General features: G+C 41.2%; 1 protein-coding gene across 4 annotated transcripts in view; it reads right to left on the reverse strand.

Moving 5' to 3' along the window:
• Positions 1-20,179, reverse strand: part of LOC127806264 (uncharacterized) — a 70,407-nt gene that overhangs the window by 4,810 nt on the left and 45,418 nt on the right. Inside the window, exon 1 of one of the 4 annotated variants that reach the window (XM_052343446.1) lies at positions 19,538-19,687. The exons of 2 other annotated variants lie outside the window; for them this stretch is intronic. The gene's annotated coding sequence lies outside the window, so the exon portion shown is untranslated. Of the gene's footprint in view, positions 1-19,537; positions 19,688-20,179 lie in introns of those variants that run through there. One more of the 4 variants, XM_052343449.1, reaches the window with a different exon arrangement.

The raw sequence follows: 20,179 nt of genomic DNA on the forward strand, positions 1-20,179 counted from the left end.
ATCATCAAAAGTTTTAATACTTACAAGTAAGTTACATCATTATGTATCAATTCAAAAAATTGTTTAACCAAAATGTCAACATAATCAAATTTTATTCAAAATAACTGATATTAAAAAATTCCATAAAAAATTAAGATACTCTAATAAACATATATTAATGTCATAAAGAGTGACTTATAATGCATGCTTATTTTGATAATAATTTCATAAATAGCCTACAATTTAATGATAATTTTTTAAAATAATAATATATTTTAATTACTTCAGCATAATTAAAAACCAAATTATAACTTTCAAAAATTTAAAGCTCAACCAAATTAATCAAAATTTGTCAATTCAGTTAAAAAAATTGGTTACTATCAGACCACCTTACAAGTCCTCAGGCTCAATAAGTTATTTATCAAGAAATCTAAATATGCGTTTGCACAGACCCAAGTGGAGCACTTGGGCCATATAATTTCAAGTTAAAGAGTGAGCACCGATCCCCAGACGACAGTAGCCATGACTGCCTGGCCCCAACCTACTAATGTGAGAGCCTTGAGGGGATTTTTGGGCCTCACAAGTTACTATTGGAGATTTGTGATGGCATTATCAACAAGCCATTTGTAGAATTATTGAAGAATGAAGGGTTTTATTAGAATGAAGAGGCAGAGGAGGCCTTCGAGGTACTTAAAAAAGCCATGAGTGAAGTTCTTATACTAAGTCTCCTGGACTTTAATCAACTATTTGTATTGGAGACAGATGCATGCAATAATGGGGTGGGGGCAGTATTGATGCAAGAAGGAAGACCCTTAGCCTTTATTAGCCAGGCATTGGCTCCTAAGCATTTGGGCCTCAATGTGTATGATATGGAATTATTGGTCGTCTATGGAGAAATGGAGACATTACCTAGAAAGGAGAAAATTCATTATAAGCATGGACCATGAAAGCTTAAAGTTTCTACTGCAACAGAAACTTCACACTCATCTAAAGAGAAAAGGCATGTCCAAATTAATGGGACTTGACTATGTGATTCAATACAGAAAGGGATAAAAGAACAAAGCAGCAGATGGCCTCTCCCAATGTTTTGAAGAAGCTTAAAGTTTCTACTGCAACAGAAACTTCACACTCATCTAAAGAGAAAAGGCATGTCCAAATTAATGGGACTTGACTATGTGATTCAATACAGAAAGGGATAAAAGAACAAAGCAGTAGATGGCCTCTCCCAATGTTTTGAAGAAGGGACCTCTGTAGCCACAACTTCCCTTACTCTTGACTGGTACTTGGAAGTGGCATCCCATTATGATAATAGGGAATGGACTAAGGAGCTCATGGAACAATTATCCCTTGAGTAAACCAAGGTATACATTGGGCAACGGGTTGATCAGGTACAAGGGGAGAATGGTGATTGGGGATAATGACTTCATCAAGAGGAAGATATTGTAGGCCCTACATGACTCCCCGGTTGGGGGACATTCGGGAATTCAGAATACTTATTGTAGGATCAAACAACTTTTCTATTGGTCGGGGTTGAAGAAAACAATTAAGGAGTATGTGAGGACCTATGATGTTTGCAACAGATGCAAGCATGAAAATGTCCACCCCCTTGGTCTATTGCAACCATTGCCCATACCAAAACAGGCATGGACTCATATTAGTATGGATTTTGTGGAAGGCCTACCTAACTCAGAAGGAAAGGACTGTATACTTGTAGTAGTTGATAGACCAACGAAGTATGCCCATTTTCTGAGCTTATCTCATCCCTTCACAGCCCAAGAGATGGCTAGGGTATTTTTAGACCAAGTGGGGAAATTACATGGACTGCCTTAGACAATTGTCTCAGATAGGGATAAGATTTTTACGAGTTTATCGTGGAAAGAGCTAATGAGGTCCCTAGGAACACACCTACACATGTCCTCAACTTACCATCCAGAAATAAATGAGACTGGGCAAGTTAATCAATGTCTGGAAACATATCTAAAGTGTTTGTGTTTTTTGCACCCTATCAGGTGGCACAAGTGACTACCCTTCACACAATGGTAGTACAATTCCAACCACTATACTGCCCTAAAGATGACCCCTTTTGAGGCTCGTTATAGGTATAAACAACCCCTATTACCAATGGGTGCAGAAAGCACCTCAGTGGCCATGGTGGACAATTCTTTGCATCAAAGGTAGCAGATGGTCCAAACTCTAAAGGAGTGTCACATCTTAGAGATTTGACAAGAATTCTTAAGAATCATGTGGAGAATTCTAGAGAACAAGGGAGAATTCGATAGAAAAACAGAGAGAGAGAGAGAAGAAATGAAATGAGGGAGAAATTCAGAATGGTTTTGAAGTCAATTTCTCGATGCCTCAAACAAATGGGATTAAGTCCTTGTATAATGGATCCCACATCCTTCCTCCCGCCAAAACTGAATTACAATTACATATTAGCCCATTCTAGAATCAACTATCAGCTTCTATAACTACCAATACATGTAAGCATGCCACTTGCACAAGTAGGTCCCTTCTAGGTACTTAGAACGTGACAAGGAGTTGGCCAACGCATAGAATCGAATGAAACAATTTGCAGACAGAAAGCGGAGTGAAAGGACTTTCTCAGTGGGAGACAAGGTGTATTTAAAGTTAAGGCAAGTCCAATTGAAAGCTCTATCAAGGTGTATTTGAAGTTAAGGCAAGTCCAATTGAAAGCTCTATCCCTTACACTAGTGAATAAGCTCAGTCCCAAATTGTATGGCCCCCATGAAGTGATGACTCTAGTGGGAAAGGTAGCCTACTGAACTGACTACAACTACCAAAAGGATCCACATTCATCCAGTGTTCCATGTGTCCCTTCTCAAGCATTCTACTAGTAACAACCCGATAAGCCCTACTCTACCCCCAGCAACTCAAGAAGTTCAACAAGAAGCTAAACTTATAGCCATTGTGGGCAAGCGAGTCATATACAAACAGAGGGCACCAATCACACAGGTGCTAGTTTGTTGGTCCAATCTACACCCAAAAAATAACATATGAGAGTACCTACTTGATCTCTTAAAACAGTTTCTCAGGATAGCAGGCCTACTTTAACCTTGTTGAGGACAGGTAAGGTTTCAGAAGGAGGGGGGGGGGGGGATTGTCATGTGACCGGAGGGAAATCACTTAGGTGGGAGAGTAATATGAATTGTATCAGGGGCACTATTGTAATAAAAGAAAGGAGGTACTTATATGGAAGCACGTAAAGGATGTGTAATTTGATTTTTGGCACCAATCCTCTAAGGATCAGTATATAGGCTGACCCCCTTCGGCTAATTGAGGTATCGATGAATACATTCTGATTCAATTTCCGCCTCTACCATTCTTCTTTGCTGGTGAATTGAATTGGGGGAAGAAAGAGCACTGACTAGGGTTTTCCCTCAAGCACAGGCGAAGAGAAGGTTTATGGGGATGGAACTTCTGCACGTGAGTTATAAATGACAAAAGCATTCGCCACGACAATGTCGTATTACTGCCATTGCATTTTGAGAAAATGTTTTTAATGACCAATTATGGAAATGCCCTCGTCTTTGTATTTATATATTTCTTAACCCTGTCCTAGCGATTTCATACTTTTTCAAGCATTAACAAGTGTAAGTGTAAGTGTGTGTGTGTGTGTGAGAGAGAGAGAGAGAGAGAAGATGGGGTGGATCAGAGGAGTAGTGGATTCCATCAAATCCCTATAGATCAGACAAGTTCTCTCCCAAGCCCTTAGTCTCAGTTTGTTTATATATCCTCTTTCTCGCTCTCTGGCCTCTGCAAATCAATTTCTTTCCTGTTTACTACTGAATCAATTCGGTTCTCATTCCTAGAGTTTGTTTTGATCGAATTACTTGAATTTGTGGTTTGTGAATGAAAAAAAAAAACTGATTTTGTTACTTTCAGTTCAATTCGAGGCGACTCTGTGTCATTGTTGGGTTCAAATTAGGGCTTCATTTCCTCGAGCTTGAGTTAATCCAAAACGCGGGAAAATGTCTTTGTTTGTTCCAGTAATTGTTCAGCAGAATAATTCTCAATCTTGATTTGTTTTCTTTGTTTTTTTCCAGCAAAATTATACAAGTATTGCGTTATTTTTATTTTTTTAAATAAGTATATAAAACCAAGGACCTTATTGAAGGGTGAAACCTGGACCGAAGAACAAACTGCTTATAGAGAAAGGTAAAAACATTTGGTAGGCCTTGCTAAACTCTAGAGGCTGATGTTGTATTATTCTGGAGGATATTATCCCTGTTGGTGCAGACGTGTTTTCCTCTTGATAATAAACTACATACATAATTGTCATATTGGGTTTCCAGCGTGCAGACCAAATACATTGGTAATGGCTTTGTGTAATTGAAAAAATTTGATGGTTGAGTACTTGTTGTCAAGTGAAATGATAACGGATTTTGGATCTTGTTAGTGATCTTCACGTGAGATAGGTGAAAATGATAGATTCTAAGGATGTTGTAATTTGTTTGGGTGTAAAAAATTATTACTAATATCCTGTGTCAGGAAATAAGGAATATTTTTCAGAATTATCAAATTTATGGATTATTGTTTGTTTCCTATAGTTGTGGGTTGTTTTTTTAGTTGTTTTTATCTGGTAGTGAGCTAGGTTATGGTCCTTAACTTGTGTTTTGTTTCAGATTAGGTGGTTAGATAGTGGTTCCTTATTTTAAGGAAGTAGACAGTTATACTCCTAAACTGTATATATAGTGAGTCTATTGTACTGGAAATTATATAGTTTTTCCTTGCTAAATCCTAACACGGTATCACAGCCATAGGCATTCTATTTCGGGGAAGCCGATACTTTGTTTTGTTGTAACCTTCAGCCTAGCAATCTTGTGACCCGAGAGATTAAGTCGATTCATCTGAAAGCTATGTAATCCCAGTTTTCCCCCTCACACAATCAATCTTTCAACTCTCACGAACAATAGGAAACACTCCACACACGAAAGAGAAAAACAGAATATAGAAACGAATAGAAACAGAACAAATACACACCCAAGAAGTCGGGATTTTATCCTAGTTTAGTCTTTCTAATGAAGAACCTACGTCCAGACTGCCTTTGACCTTTCTCCACTATCTTGAAAACACAACAGATGATTACATGCACTGCTCTCAGATCTCTCACAGCCCTATACACACAAGCTATACAGAATCTTGAGATTGCAAAGGAAACTACTTTTCTCTCACACACAGTATATACTCGATCTCTTTCTCACTCAAGATAGAAAAAACAATTATCTCAAATGAGACACCCCGACTCCCTATTTATAATACGTAAGGGGCGAACATTACAAGATAACAAACCAACAAAACCATTACAATACTAACCAACCTAACAGAAAACTCACCCACCCTTGAAATACCAAATACATCGTTGACCACTATCCTTTCGAGACTTCTAACTAATCTAAGACCAATGATTTAACAAATTCTCCACCCATTTAAGTTAGATTAGGCTTCCTCATGACTGCTACCTGCACCCTCCCATACTGTCATGCTCTTCTTTACTCAACATCTTGAATTACCTGCAGTATCTTCATGCAATGCTTTAGCTTTGCAATAGGTATAGCTTTTGTAAACATGTCAGCTGCATTCTCTTCACCTGAAACTTTGGTTAGTATAACATCTTGTTTTTCAATTATTTCCCTAATGAAGTGGAGCCTAACGTCTTTATGTTTAGTCCTTTCATGGTGAGCCTGGTTCTTTCTGACAAATGAATGGCACTTTGACTATCACACATCAAAGTGGCTTTCATATCTGACCCTAGGAGCTCGCTAACTAGACCCTTAAGCCAAATAGCTTCTTTTATAGCTTCCGATATGGCTATGTATTCAGTTTCGGTTGTAGATAAAGCCACCACATGTTGGAGGCTTAATTTCCAACTAATTGTTGAGTTCCACAACTTAAATACATATCCGATTGTGGATCTCCTCTTGTCTAAATCAGTAACATAGTCTACATCCGAGAACCCTATGATGCTAGCTGGTTCTCCTATGTTTACTCCACCATAAGAAAAAACAGTATTATATGAGCCCTTTAGATACCTAAATACCCATTTTACAGCATTCAAGTGGGTTTCACCTAGGTTTTCCATAAACTGACTCATAACACTCATTGCATGAGCTAAGTTAGGCCGAGTGCACACTATACTATACATTAAGCTTCTTACAGCACTCGAGAATGGAATATTTTCCATTTCCTTCATACTCTCTTCATCCTTAGGGGATCGATCCGATGATAACTTAAAATGAGAGGCAAATGGCACATTCACTACCTTAGCATTTGTCATTCCAAACCTAGATATCAGCTTTTCTAGATAGGATTTTTGAGATAGGTAAATTTTCCTTTGTTGTTTGCTTCTAGAGATTTCTATCCCTAGAATTTTCTTTGCTTCACCTAGTTCCTTCATCTCAAATTCATAATTTAGTCTCAACTTCAGCTGCTAAATCTCTTGCTTGGATTGACTTGCTATGAGCATGTCATCCACATAGAGAAACAAGTAAATTGAGATGTTAGGTGAGATATGTTTAAAGTAAATACATCAATCATAGGAACTTCTAAGAACCCTTGATTCATCATAATAGTATCAAATCTCCTATACCATTGTTTTGGAGATTGCTTAAGCCCATAAAGGGATTTCTTAAGTAAACACACCTTCTCCACCTCTCCTTTAGACTCAAAGCCTTTAGGTTGATCCATTATAATTCTCTCATCTAAGTCTCCATGAAGGAAAGTTGTTGTTACATCCATTTGCTCCAATTTTAGGTTTAAATGAGCAGTGATGGCCAACAACACTTTGATTGAGGTATGTCTCACAACAAGTGAGAAAACCTCATTGAAATCTATTCCTTGAACTTGGGTAAAGCCCTTAGCAACCAATCTAGCCTTATACTTAGGTTTAGGATTATTTCCAGCACCTTCCTTTATTTTGTAAAGCCATTTACAGCCCACTATACACTGTCTTTTTCGCTTATCAACCAGATCCCAAGTCTGGTTTTTTCTTAAGGATGCAATTTTTTACTTCATGGCTTCTATCCACTTTCCTAATTCTTTAGAGGCCACTGCCTCTTCATAGGTGAGGGGTTCATCTCCTACACTTTATGATGCACTTGTTAGTGCATATGCCACCAAGTCTGAGAAACCATATTGCTGGGGAGCCCTTTGGCTCCTTTGCTGCCTATCCTTAGCCACATTGTATCTAGATGTGTCTGGCTGATCTCCTAGGCTAAAGTCTGCATCGCTACCTTCCTCACTCTCCTCATATTGAGTTGAGTCCTGATCCTGATTCTCTTTCTGGACCTGATCATCCAGATCTTGATCATTTTCAAATACTTCTTGGGTGTTTTCAGACACTACTAAGTTTGGCTGGGTTTCCTTATTTCTTGTTTTCATGGTAGAACCTTCATCAAATGTCACATCTCTTGTGACTATTGTTCTTGGCCCTTTTTGGTTCAAGGTTCCATAATTTATAGCCTTTTACACCAGTGGGGTATCCTATGAATAAGCATTTTTTGGCCCTAGGTTCTAGCTTGCCTTGCTTCACATGAGCATAGACTAAGCATCCAAATACCCTAAGGTGACTTAGCTTGGCTTATGCCCTGTCCATCTTTCATAGGGAGTTTGAAATTCAATGACAGCTGATGGTGACTTGTTTATCACATAGGCTGCAGTTGAAACTGCCTCACCCCAAAATGACTTGGGCATATTTGCATAGAAGAACATGCATCTTACCCTTTCCAATAGTCCTATTCATTCTTTCGACCAACCCATTTTGTTTATAATCCCTAGGGCAGTCAAGTGTCTAACAATCCCACTATCCTTACACATTTGGTTGAACTCTCTATGGCAGAATTCAAGCCCATTATCAATTCTTATGATTTTGATAGACCTGCCATTTTGGTTCTCTACCATCTTTTTCCATGTCCTAAAAGCCTCAAAGGTATGATCCTTTATTTTTAAGACATAAAGCCATAACATTCTAGAGTAGTCGTCAATGATTGATAGGAAATACTGAGAGCCACCATGGATTAGGGTTTGAGCTAGTCCCCACAAATCTAAGTGAATATAATCTAGGGGTGATTTAGATGAATGAATGGTTGTCCTGCTAAACTTTACTTTGGTAGCTCTACCATAAATACAAGACTCACATTTACTTAGTCCAGTAACTTGACCATGCCTTAAAAAACCTTGCTTAGAAAGTTCCTTGAGCCCTTTGCTCACTTATGTGTGACATCCGTAGATGCCACAACCTTGCCTGCTTTTGGACAGTGTTGCTTGCCACTACAGCTTCACCACTCAAGGTGGTTGCTTACAGAAGGTATATGCCATTCTGCAGAACTGCCTTCATGCATACTAGGGATCCCTTTGATATTTTCAATACTGCACCCTCTACCTTAAATTTAAGGCCATTCCTATCCAACTCACCAAGAGAAATTAAGTTTCTCTTGAGTTCTGGAATGTGTCTTATGATAGGCCCCTGGTCCATTGGACCTACCAAAGGCGGCACAAGGAGCAGGGGCTAGAAGGTAAAATGGGTGGAGGATAGTAGGGGAAATAGCTGGTTTGTTGTAACAAACCTGCATGTGCTGCCAGAGGCAGTTATGATGAGTAGGATGGGGTATAAATAAGAGAAAGAGAGTGAGAGAGGGGTGTGGAATTTTGTAGGAGATTGTTGGAGAGTTTGGGCCTCTCGAATGCCCTATTGTTCCTATTTTCCTTGCTGCAAATTATTGGAAAACCATTGATATTGATTGCTGTTGAACTTGCTATCTAGTATCCTATCAATTTGGTATCAGAGCAATTGCCGATCACCATGGTAAACTTGAGCGAGAGAGTGGGGGACCTGGAGGAGAAGGTCGATACGTTGAGGGGAGAGATTCAAGCCATAGATCGGAATGTCGCGGAGATGCTCGAACAGTTCGCCATCATGCGAACAAGATGGGATGAACCGGAACGGGAGAGGAAAGCGAAGACCCATGGGGGCGAATGGCCAACGAAGTTTACCCCAGATTCTGAAGTGACCCCTGGAGTCGGCATGAACCGAAGAATGGAGGGGGCCACGAGTGCCGAATGGAGGCAAGACGGGAGAGGTCGGCGGCTGGAGATGCCGACCTTCGAGGGAGACAATCTAGATGACTGGATTTTTCGGGCTGAGAGGTACTTCACGGTCAACCAACTGTCCGATGATGAGAAGATCGAGTCCGCTGCGTTGTGCTTCGAGGCAAGGGCCCTCGCGTGGTTCCAGTGGGAGTCTAGGCGCAGGGGAATTCGCAGCTGGGAGGGGCTCAAGCAAGGTATCCTCAACTGATTCCGCCCAACCCAAGAGGGGTCACTAGAGGAGAGGTTCTTGGCTCTCTGACAAGAAGGGACTGTCAAGGATTACCGGTTGATGTTCGAGACTTTGGCCGTGCCAGTGTCGGAAGTTTCTGAGGCGTTCCTGGAAGGCCATTTCATTAATGGCCTTAAGCCAGAAATACGGGCTGAGATCAGGGTACTGCAACCAAGGGGGTTGGATTGGATCATGTCAACGGCTCAATGTATCGAGGATAAGAATGCAGCCATGCTCAGCTGCAGTAGGCCGTTTGGGCCAGCAAGGGGTAGTTTCTCTACCCATTCTATAACCAATGTTCTTCGACCCCCTCTCATACAATCAAGAAGCCCGACTCCTCATTCGAGAGTTGTTAGCTAGGCGAGCAACAAGCTGCCAGTGGCTGGGAGTGGCAACAATGTTCCTTTTAAACGACTCAGCGAAGCTGAGTGGAAATCTAAAAGAGAGAAGGGTCTATGTTTCCGATGTAATGAGAAATACTCTATTGGCCACCGGTGTAAGAACCGGGAGCTACAAGTTATGATGATTTATGATGAAGAGATGGAAGAGGAAGTAGTCGAGGCTGAAATAGGGGAAGGGAGGGAAGAAGAAGCGGGGCAAGGCAGCGAGGTCATTGAACTCTCAATGAATTCAGTTGTGGGATTGACAACACCACAAACCATGAAGTTGCAAGGGGACATTGAAGGGCAGCTAGTGGTAGTACTCATTGATGGAGGAGCGACACATAATTTTATAGCAGCTAAGTTGGTGCAGCGGTTGGGGCTGCCAAGAACAGAAACGACCGGGTATGGGGTGATTATGGGTACGGGAATGGCAGTGCAAGGGCTGGCATTTGCAAAGGGGTGAAGTTGCACCTACAAAACCTACAAATTGTGGAGGATTTTTTGCCTTTAGAGCTGGGTAGCTCGGATGTTATCTTAGGAATGAAGTGGTTAGCCGCAGTTGGGAAAATGGTTGTGGATTGGAAAACTTTAACAATGAAGTTTCGAGTGGGGGGTATGGCAGTAACACTGCAAGGCGATCCAAGCTTAAGTAAAACCATGGTGTCTTTGAAGGCCATGCTGAAAGCTTTTAAGGGAAGTGGGGAGGGGATGTTGCTGGAGTTGGGAGCCATTACCGCAAAATTTGAAGAAAAGCAGAGGGTTATCCCAAGGTTGTTGCAAGGAGTGCTGGAAGAGTTTGAAAGGGTATTTTCCAATCCGGAAGGGCTGCCTCCATGCAGAAAAAGAGACCATGCTATTAACTTGATTCCAGGAACAGCACCCGTGCATGTGAGACCTTACCGTTATCCTTACACGCAAAAAAATGAGATTGAAAAACTGGTAGGCGAGATGTTGGGAGCTGGGATTGTGCAGCCAAGTTGCAGTCCATTCTCTAGCCCGGTGTTGTTGGTTAAGAAGAAAGATGGAGGGTGGCAGTTTTGTGTCGACTACAGGGCTTTGAACAAGGTCACCATTCCCGACAAATTCCCTATACCTGTGATTGAGGAGTTCCTGGACGAGCTGCATGGGGCTGTGGTTTTCTCCAAGCTGGATTTAAAATCTGGTTACCATCAGATTAGGGTCAAGGAGGGAGATGTTCCAAAAACAGCTTTCCGGACACATGAGGGCCACTACGAGTTCCTAGTTATGCCGTTCGGATTGACAAATGCGCCCGCAACCTTTCAATCACTAATGAATGATATCTTCAGGGAGTATTTAAGGCGCTTTGTATTGGTTTTTTTTTATGATATATTGGTGTATAGTAAGAGTTTAGAGCAACACACAAAGCACTTACGTTGTGTTTTAAAAGTGTTGGCAGAAAATCAGCTACTTGCTAACAGGAAAAAGTGCTTGTTCGGGCAGCCGGAGGTTGAATACTTAGGCCACATCATTTCTCAACATGATGTATCAGCTGATCACGCTAAGGTGCAAGCGATGGAAGAGTGGCCTACTCCTACAACAATGAAGGAATTGAGAGGATTCTTGGGGCTCACGGGGTATTATCGGCGCTTTGTGAAAGACTATGGCAAGATGGCAAGGCCCTTAACTGAACGGTTGAGGAAGAATAATTTCTATTGGGATGTGGCAGCCGAGCAAGCTTTCCAACAGCTTAAGGCGAAGATGGTTTCCTTGCCCGTGCTCGCTTTGCCGGATTTTGATAAACCTTTTGTGGTAGAGGCGGATGCTTCGGGGGAGGGCATGGGGGCTGTTTTAATACAGAATCACCGACCCATTGCCTATTTCAGTCAAGCTTTCAATCAACTAGGGAGAACAAAATCAGTTTATGAGCGGGAATTGATGGCCATAGTCTTTGCGGTGCATAAATGGAGACATTATTTTTTGGGAAGGAAATTTGAGGTTTGGACTGACTAAAAGAGCCTCAAATACTTGATGGAACAGCGGTTGATAAGCCCCGAATATCAGAGATGGATGGTGAAACTAATGGAATTTCAATTTGAGATTCATTATAGGCCGGGTTTGGAGAACAAGGCCGCTGATGGGTTATCACGCATCAACCATACAGCAGCCTTCATGGCTTTGACAGTCCCACAAGTAATCCAACTGGATCAATTGGCCCGTTAAGTAGGAGCAGATGTCAGGGTGCAGCAAATTATCAAGGATCTACACATTGATCCTGCTTCCCAACCCAACTTTCAGTGGATGGGCAGCCAACTGCTATACAAAGGGAGGTTGTACATACCGAAAGGGTCATCTCTCATTCCATTGATTTTACATGAGGGACATGATGGCAGTCTCGGGGGCATTCAGGGTTCTTGAAGACTTACAAGCGAGTGGCGGCTAGTGTTTATTGGCAAGGGATGAAGAAGGACATTCACAACTATGTGAGTAATTGTGCTACTTGCCAACAGAACAAATTTTCAGCTTTAACACCTGGGGGATTGCTGCAGCCTCTCCCCATCCCTAACCAAGTTTGGGAAGATATAGCTATGGACTTTATTGAGGGGTTACCTAGGTCAGGCAAAATGGATTCAATATTGGTTGTAGTAGATCAACTAAGTAAATATGGGCACTTTATCGGGCTGAAACATCCATTACTGCAGGGGAAGTGGCTGGAAATTTTGTTAAGGAGATAGTAAGGTTACATGGCCTCCCAAGGTCCATTGTATCGGATAGGGACAAAATTTTCATGAGCCGATTTTGGGAGGAATTGTTCCGCCTCCAAGGTACTAAACTACATCGAAGCACCGCCTATCACCCACAAACTGATGGGCAAACAAAGGTACTGAATCGGACCTTGGAAACATATTTGCATTGTTTTGCTTCCTCTCAACCGAAATCTTGGTCCATGTGGCTGCCTTGGGCTGAACTATGGTACAACACATCCTACCACACAGCTGCAAGGACGACCCCTTTTCAGGTGGTGTATGGCAGAGAACCTCCAGCCTTGGTGAGGTTTGAAAGAGGTACCACGCCGGTGTCCATGGTGGAGCGGCAATTAGTTGAACGAGATAAGATTTTGGATGACTTGAAGATTCAATTGCTGAGGGCTCAATCAGTAATGAAGCGAGGTGCTGACATGAAGAGAAGAGAGGTAAACTTCAAAGTGGGTGACTTGGTTTATTTGAAATTACGGCCATATCGTAGAAAATCGTTGGCTGGTCGCTCCAACGAGAAATTGGCGCCTCGATTTTATGGTCCATTTGAAGTGGAAAAGGAGGTAGGACCGGTTGCTTACAAATTAACACTGCCCTCCCATTGCAACATCCACCCCGTCTTCCACGTGTCCCAATTACGCGAAGCAAGAGGGGCGTTGAGGGCTAGTGTGCAAGTTCCCAGCCAGCTGAGTGCAGATTTGGAGCTGTTAGAGGAACCCGAGGCAGTTCTGGGGGTTCGATCGGGAGCAGGAAGTAATCTACAAGGTAGGGAGGTTTTAATTCAATGGAAGGGGCTGCCCCCTTTAGAAGCAACATGGGAACCAGTTCACCTTCTTCAGCAACAATTTCCAGATTTCCACCTTGAGGACAAGGTGAAAGTGAGCGGGGGGGTAATGATAGGCCCCTGGTCCATTGGACCTACCAAAGGCGGCACAAGGAGCAGGGGCTAGAAGGTAAAATGGGTGGAGGATAGTAGGGGAAATAGCTGGTTTGTTGTAACAAACCAGCATGTGCTGCCAGAGGCAGTTATGCTGAGTAGGATGGGGTATAAATAAGAGAAAGAGAGTGAGAGAGGGGTGTGGAATTTTGTAGGAGATTGTTGGAGAGTTGGGGCCTCTCGAATGCCCTATTGTTCCTATTTTCCTTGCTGCAAATTATTGGAAAACCATTGATATTGATTGCTGTTGAACTTGCTATCTAGTATCCTATCATCTTACTGCAAAAAGGATTCTATATGATCCATCATACATTTTCAACCTTACATCACCAATCCCTAATACTTTACAACACTCATGGTCATTGCCTAGCAAGACTTTTCCCCCATTTATTTCTTGATAATTAAGAAGCCAATGCTTCTTAGGGGTCATGTGGTAAGAGCAGCCGGAGTCCATAACCCAATCATACTTGGCTCTTTCTGAAACCACCAATGCATCAGCACTATCATACCCAAATTCACACACATTTACACCCCCATCAACATTCTCCTTATCAAGAAAGTCCTTTTTTTTCTTGGGGCAATGTCTCTTAATGTGGCCTTCTTCATGACAATGGTAACATATTATAGGGTTCTTTCCCATCCTAGACCTCGACCTAGATTTTCCCCTACCTCTAAGGTCTCTCTTAAAGCTTCTAGATCTTACAGTTAGGACATCTACTGTGGAGGATTTTCCCTCCACCTTGCTCCTTAAATCCTTAAAATTTAAGGCACCTATCACATCCTCTAGTGTTAAGGTGTATCACATCCTCTAGTGTTAAGGTGTCTCTACTGTGTTTCAAGATATCAACAAAAGTCTCATAAGACCTAGGTAAAGAATGGAGCAAGACTAAAGCCTTGTCCTGATTATTGTATTTCACATCTATGTTTTCAAGATCTAAATAGAGTTTATTAAACTCATCTGTGTGATCTTGAAGTCTTTGATTATCATGCATTTTAAAAGTGCAGAACCTGACCTTTAGGTAGAGACGGCTGGAAAGGGACTTTGTCATGTAAAGACTCTCCAGCTTGAGCCAAATCTCCGTTGTCGTCTTCATTTTGAACACCTCTCTTAAAACCTTATCACCGAGGCTTAGAATTAGTGTGTTATAGGCCTTCTTGAGGATATCCTTCTTCAGTTCTTCTGTGTAGGATTTGGGCATTTTCGAGTCTCCTCCCAGTGACTCCTCAAGTCCAAGATTGCCAGGGAGAGCACTCATCTTCATCTTCCAGAAGACAAAGTCGTTTTGCCCATCAAACTTCTCAATATCATACCTTAAGATAGATGAAGAAGAAGCCATGATCAACTGCCCTTATCAAATCCGTTTTCCTAGTATCCCGCCTCACACAATCAATCTCTCAACTCTCACGAACAGTAGAAAACACTCCACACACAAGAGAGAAATAGAATATAGAAACGAATAGAAACAGAAAAAATACACACACAATAAGTCAGGATTTTATCCTGGTTTAGTTCTTCTAAAGAAGAACCTACATCCAGATTGCCTTTAGCCTTTCTCACTATCTTGAAAACACAACAAATGATTACATGCACTGCTCTCGGATCTCTCACAGCCCTATACACACAAACTATACAGAATTTTGAGATTACAAAGCAAACTACTTTTCTCTCACACACAACACATACTCGATCTCTTTCTCGCTCAAGATAGAAAAAACAATTGTTTCAAATGAGAGCCCCCGACCCCCTATTTATAATACATAAGGGGCAAACATTACAAGATAACAAACCAACAAAACCATTACAATACTAACCAACCTAACAGAAACTAACTAACCCTTGAAATACCGAATACATCCCTGACCACTATCCTCTCAAGACTTTTAACTAATCTAAGAAAAATGATTTAACACTATGTCTACTGCAACATAATCAAGTGGTGCATCTAAAGCACCAATTATAGCAACTGTTTGTGGGGAGAAAAAGAGCACTACTACAATAGGGGAATTGCAGAACATACAGGCAGTCTATAGGCTAAATGGTAAGAATTATTTGAATTGGTCTCAATTGGTTCGTACATTTCTAAAAAGGAGAGGCAAGCTAAGCCATTTACTCAGTACTAGACCTAAACAATGAGACCCTATGTTTGAAGCTTGGGATGAAAAAGATTCTATGGTAATGTCTTAGTTATGGAATTCAATGCTTCCTGAGATGAGTGATATTGTAATATTCTTCAATGCAACTAAAGAAATTTGGGATGCAGTCAAGCAAACTTATTCTGAAGTTCGAGATACAGCCCAGATCTATGAGATTAAAACAAATATCTCAGTAACAAAGCAAGGAAACCGATCAATCACTGAATATTCCAATCTCATGTAAACTTTGTGGCAGGAAATGGATCACTACCAGTGTATCAAAATGACCTATAGTGAGGATGCAGCTCTACTAAAAAGGTTTGTTGAAAAAGCAGGATTTATGAATTTATTGCTGGTCTAAACATTGAGTTTGATGCAGGGAGAATACAGATACTTGGGAAAGAGGACTTGTCATCCCTAAATGAGACTCTAGCTATTGTTCGTGTTGAGGAAGGAAGGAGAGGAGTCATGCTTGAGACTCTTATAGTGGAAAATTCTGCACTAATGACAAGAAGGGTACCCATGTAGCATTCCAGTACTGAACACCAAAGGGGTGAGGCTAAAAGAACTCCAAATGGGTCTCGGTCAAACAAGGATCTACTGTGGTGTACACATATTATAAGAAGCCTAAACATACTATAGACAAATGCTGGAAGTTACATGGAAAGCCACATGTTAAGAGTAAAGGGACATCAGGCAAGTAGAAGAGGCAAGAGCAGGCCTATGTTGCAAACACACAACAGGCTAGAGAAATGGATTCTTTAGAATCATTGACAACTAAGTTCAATAAGGAAGAAATTACTAAACTGAGACAACTGATTGGATCCTTAGAGAAACCTACTGGTTTAGATACTTGTACTCTTAATTTTTTCCAATATTTCTTCCTTCTCTCATGCACTAAATGTCTCAAATACTACTCTCTCAAGTGTCTGGATTATTGATTCAAGGGCCACATATCATATGACCTATTCCTCCCAAAAATTTATTGCATATACCCCTTATCCTAACAACAGGAAAATTACCATAGCTAATAGTACAACCACTACAGTAACAGGTCAAGGAGATGTGTATATCAATGAATCTCTTACCTTAAAAAATGCCCTGCATGTACCTAAGTTATTTACTAACCTTGTTTCAATTCAGAAACTCACCACAGATTCTAATTGTAGGGTGATTTTTCATCCCTCTCATTGTGAAATTCAAGAGTAGGGAACGAGAAGGATGATTAGACATGCTAAGGAAAAAGAATGTCTCTATTATCTTGAGGAACATAGTGGATAGGAGACTAGGGCAACTAAGTTCTCTCCAATGTCCTATATAACTGAATCTTGATTGTCACGTAGAGAAAGGATTTGACTACAACACCTACGTCTTGGTCATCCATCTTTTAATGTTCTTAAGATAATGTATCCTTCATTATTCAAAGGATTAGGTGGAAAACACTTTCAGTGTGACATATGTGAATTTGCAAAACAAAAGAGGACATCCTTTCCAATTAATATGAAAATAAGTCTTTTTCCATTTGCTCTTATACATAGTGACATATGAGGTCCATTTCCTACTCCTAATATCACTAGGACTCGGTGGCTTGTGTCATTTATTGATGATTGTAATTGTGCCACTTGGATTTATCTTTCAAAGAACAAATCTGAAGTGAGTTCTGTAGTTCATATTTTCTATAATATGGTAAGAACTCAATTCAATGTTGAGATCAAACGAATCCGATCTAATAATGCCAAGGACTATTTCTATCAGTTCCTTACTTCCTATTTCCAAGCAAGAGGCATAATTCATGAGTTCTCTTGTATAAATACTCCAAAGCAAAATGGGGCGGTCAAAAGAAAGAATGGACATCTTCCAACTATCATCTCTTATTTCAAAGGAATGTGTCATGTGACCGAAGGGAAATCACTTAGGCAAGAAGGGTAATATGAATTGTATTAGGGGCACTATTGTAATAAGAGAAAGGAGGTAGTTATATGGAAGCACATAGAAGATGTGTAATTTGATTTTTGGCGCCAATCCTCTAAGGATCAATATATATCCCTCAACTAATTGAGGTATCAATGAATACATTCTTATTCAATTTCCGTCTCTCTCTCTCTCTCTCTAATTAGACGCAATTCCCATTGAATTACAGAAGAATTCCCTTATTAGAATTAGATTTTGACAATTCGATATCAAAGCAAGTTCACGAGTGTTAGGAGAGATCCTTTGGATTGGATCGTGGCGGATGAAGCAGATGGAGGCACAGCTCCAACAGGTGATAGGGATGGTAGCAGACATGCAGATTCATATGGGAACATTGGAGAATTCAGTGGATTCGGTGGTGGAGAGAAGGATTGAAGGGGCAATGAATATGTGGTGCATAGAAAGCAGGGAGCAGAATGCGAGGCTGCAAGATCAGATGTGGGAACAGAGCCAAGCTCTACGGAATCAGATGCAGCGGTTTATGATGATGTTGACCAGCCAAACCCAAGTAAGAATCTCACCTGAATTTCCCCCTAGGGAGAGATCCTAACCAATCTTACTCAGGCAGGGAGTGAATTTTCGATTTGAAGGATCAGCTGAAATGGAGATAGAACCTCAGGGAGTAGGGGAGAATGAAGGAGGAGCGAAGTATGGAAATGTAACTAGATCTAATTAGATCGGGCTTCCAATGCCTAAGAAAGAGATCCCTTTATTTGATGACCATAACCCAAGGTGGTGGGTGAAGTGCTCTGAATGGATGTTCAGTCTCTACAATGTGGCTGAACAACAGAAAGTGACCTTAGCGCCTACCTATTTGAATGACGCAGGAGACGCGTGGTTCCATGGATGGAGTGGAGTGAAGGGGGATTGTTCATGGGTAGAGTTTGTGGAGGCTCTCTGTGATCAGTTTGGGGAAAGAAGGATGCTGGATGTTGTAGAGGATGTGAGAATTTAGTGAGAGAGAGTTTAAGGAATTTCTCTTTATCTTACAAACTAAGAGATGGAACACATATATATACAAATACTATGACATAAGGGCCACAAAATAGTCTACTTCCTAGCAGTAGTTGTTGACACATGTAATTAGGTATGGAAAATGCTATTTGTACATCAAGGGCTACACAGAGGTGGTATATTGACGAAAATACCCCACACCCAAATTGCTCCCCCTTCCCATGGCCGCCTCATCTCTCCTATCTCTCCCCTTCCCATGGTTGCCTTCAACAACCGCCGCCTCATCTCGCTTCATTGCCACCTCCTCTCGCCTCTCGAGTGTCGATTACCACTGCAACCTTGCCAAGGGGGAAGTTGCAACGACAATTGGTGCACAAGAGGAGGCGATGATGAGGCGAGGCAGCGCAAGGTGGCGACGAGGTGAGGCGAGGCAACGGTTGCTAGAGGTGGCCATGGGAAGGGGAGAGAGAGGAGAGAGGAGGCGGCCAAGGGCATGGGTGGTGAATTTGCAATTGGTGTGGGGGCATTTTCGTCATCTGCCGTGTTTTGGTAGCCCTCCCTGTAGCCTTCTATGTACAAGTAGCATGATCCATTAGGTATACTTGTTTATTCTCTCATCTAGCCCTCCAAGCCTTATGTCCCTCCGCTGAAATTTTTTTCTTGGAGCTCCAGTACCCAATGTCCTTCCGTACACCCTACCAATGATCCGAGTAAATATAAAGAAAAAATCCAAAGACCAAAACGGATTCCCCCGAAAGCCTCCAATAACTATCAAGCGTCAACCCAAATTCGTGCACGCATAAAAGCATATCTTAAATATTTCGGACCTGAATCCCGTTTAGCAACCAAAGTAGAAGGTACTTCAAATATCCCTACGGCTGCTAAACCCTAGAATCTCATTCCTCCTCCTTTTGGAGTCGATTCTAAACCCTAGAATCTCGTTCCTCCTCATTTTGGAGTCGATTCTAAACCCTAATCAGAATAGCATCTCAACAGAAACAACCACCCAAACCCTAGAGGTCGGTCCCACGCCAATGCCAAGACATATACACGGATTTGTATAGCAACAACATCACGAAAAGCAAAAGTTGCGCAGAGAATTCTCACGGGGAGAGAGAGATGGAGATCATACCTGGTGAAGTGATCGGAGACGGAGAAGTGATCCCCGGGAGCGATTACTCGAAAACAGTCGGTGCAGTGGCAGTGCGAACGAGGGGAGACTTATTTAACCGGAGGAGGAGGAGGAGGGAAATTCTATTTCCAACCATAACTTTTGTTATCCCTAATTCACGTAAGTAAAATTTTAATTTTCACTATTTGTAATTAGAGTGATTAATTTTTTATAATTATTTATAATTCAAATATATCTTTCAAACACTCATCTCTCAAAAGACACTTTCATGCACAGCAAACCTCTTCAAACCACTCCTCACATCAAACCATTGGTTAACAGACCACTCCCTTCTCGTTGTTGCCAAAGTCACTTGTCTCGCCTGCCCTTTTCGTTAGCGATTGAACGCCTTTGAAAGTGCCTAAATCCATGACTTTGGGAAAATATAATTCTCCCGAATTCACGAATTTGAGAGAAATACAATATATATATGGCATATATGTATGTAATATGAAGTCATTCTCATAAAAATATTGCTGCATTTAATTGAGTTTGACCATTTACAATCCCCACATGACAAGACTCTTTCATTTGGAATAATTTATATGCAAAATCATGTATGTGTTATATATGTATATATAGTTATAATATGTATATATATAT

Source organism: Diospyros lotus, chromosome 7 (genome assembly GCF_014633365.1).
Source record: "Diospyros lotus cultivar Yz01 chromosome 7, ASM1463336v1, whole genome shotgun sequence".
Lineage (NCBI taxonomy): Eukaryota > Viridiplantae > Streptophyta > Magnoliopsida > Ericales > Ebenaceae > Diospyros > Diospyros lotus.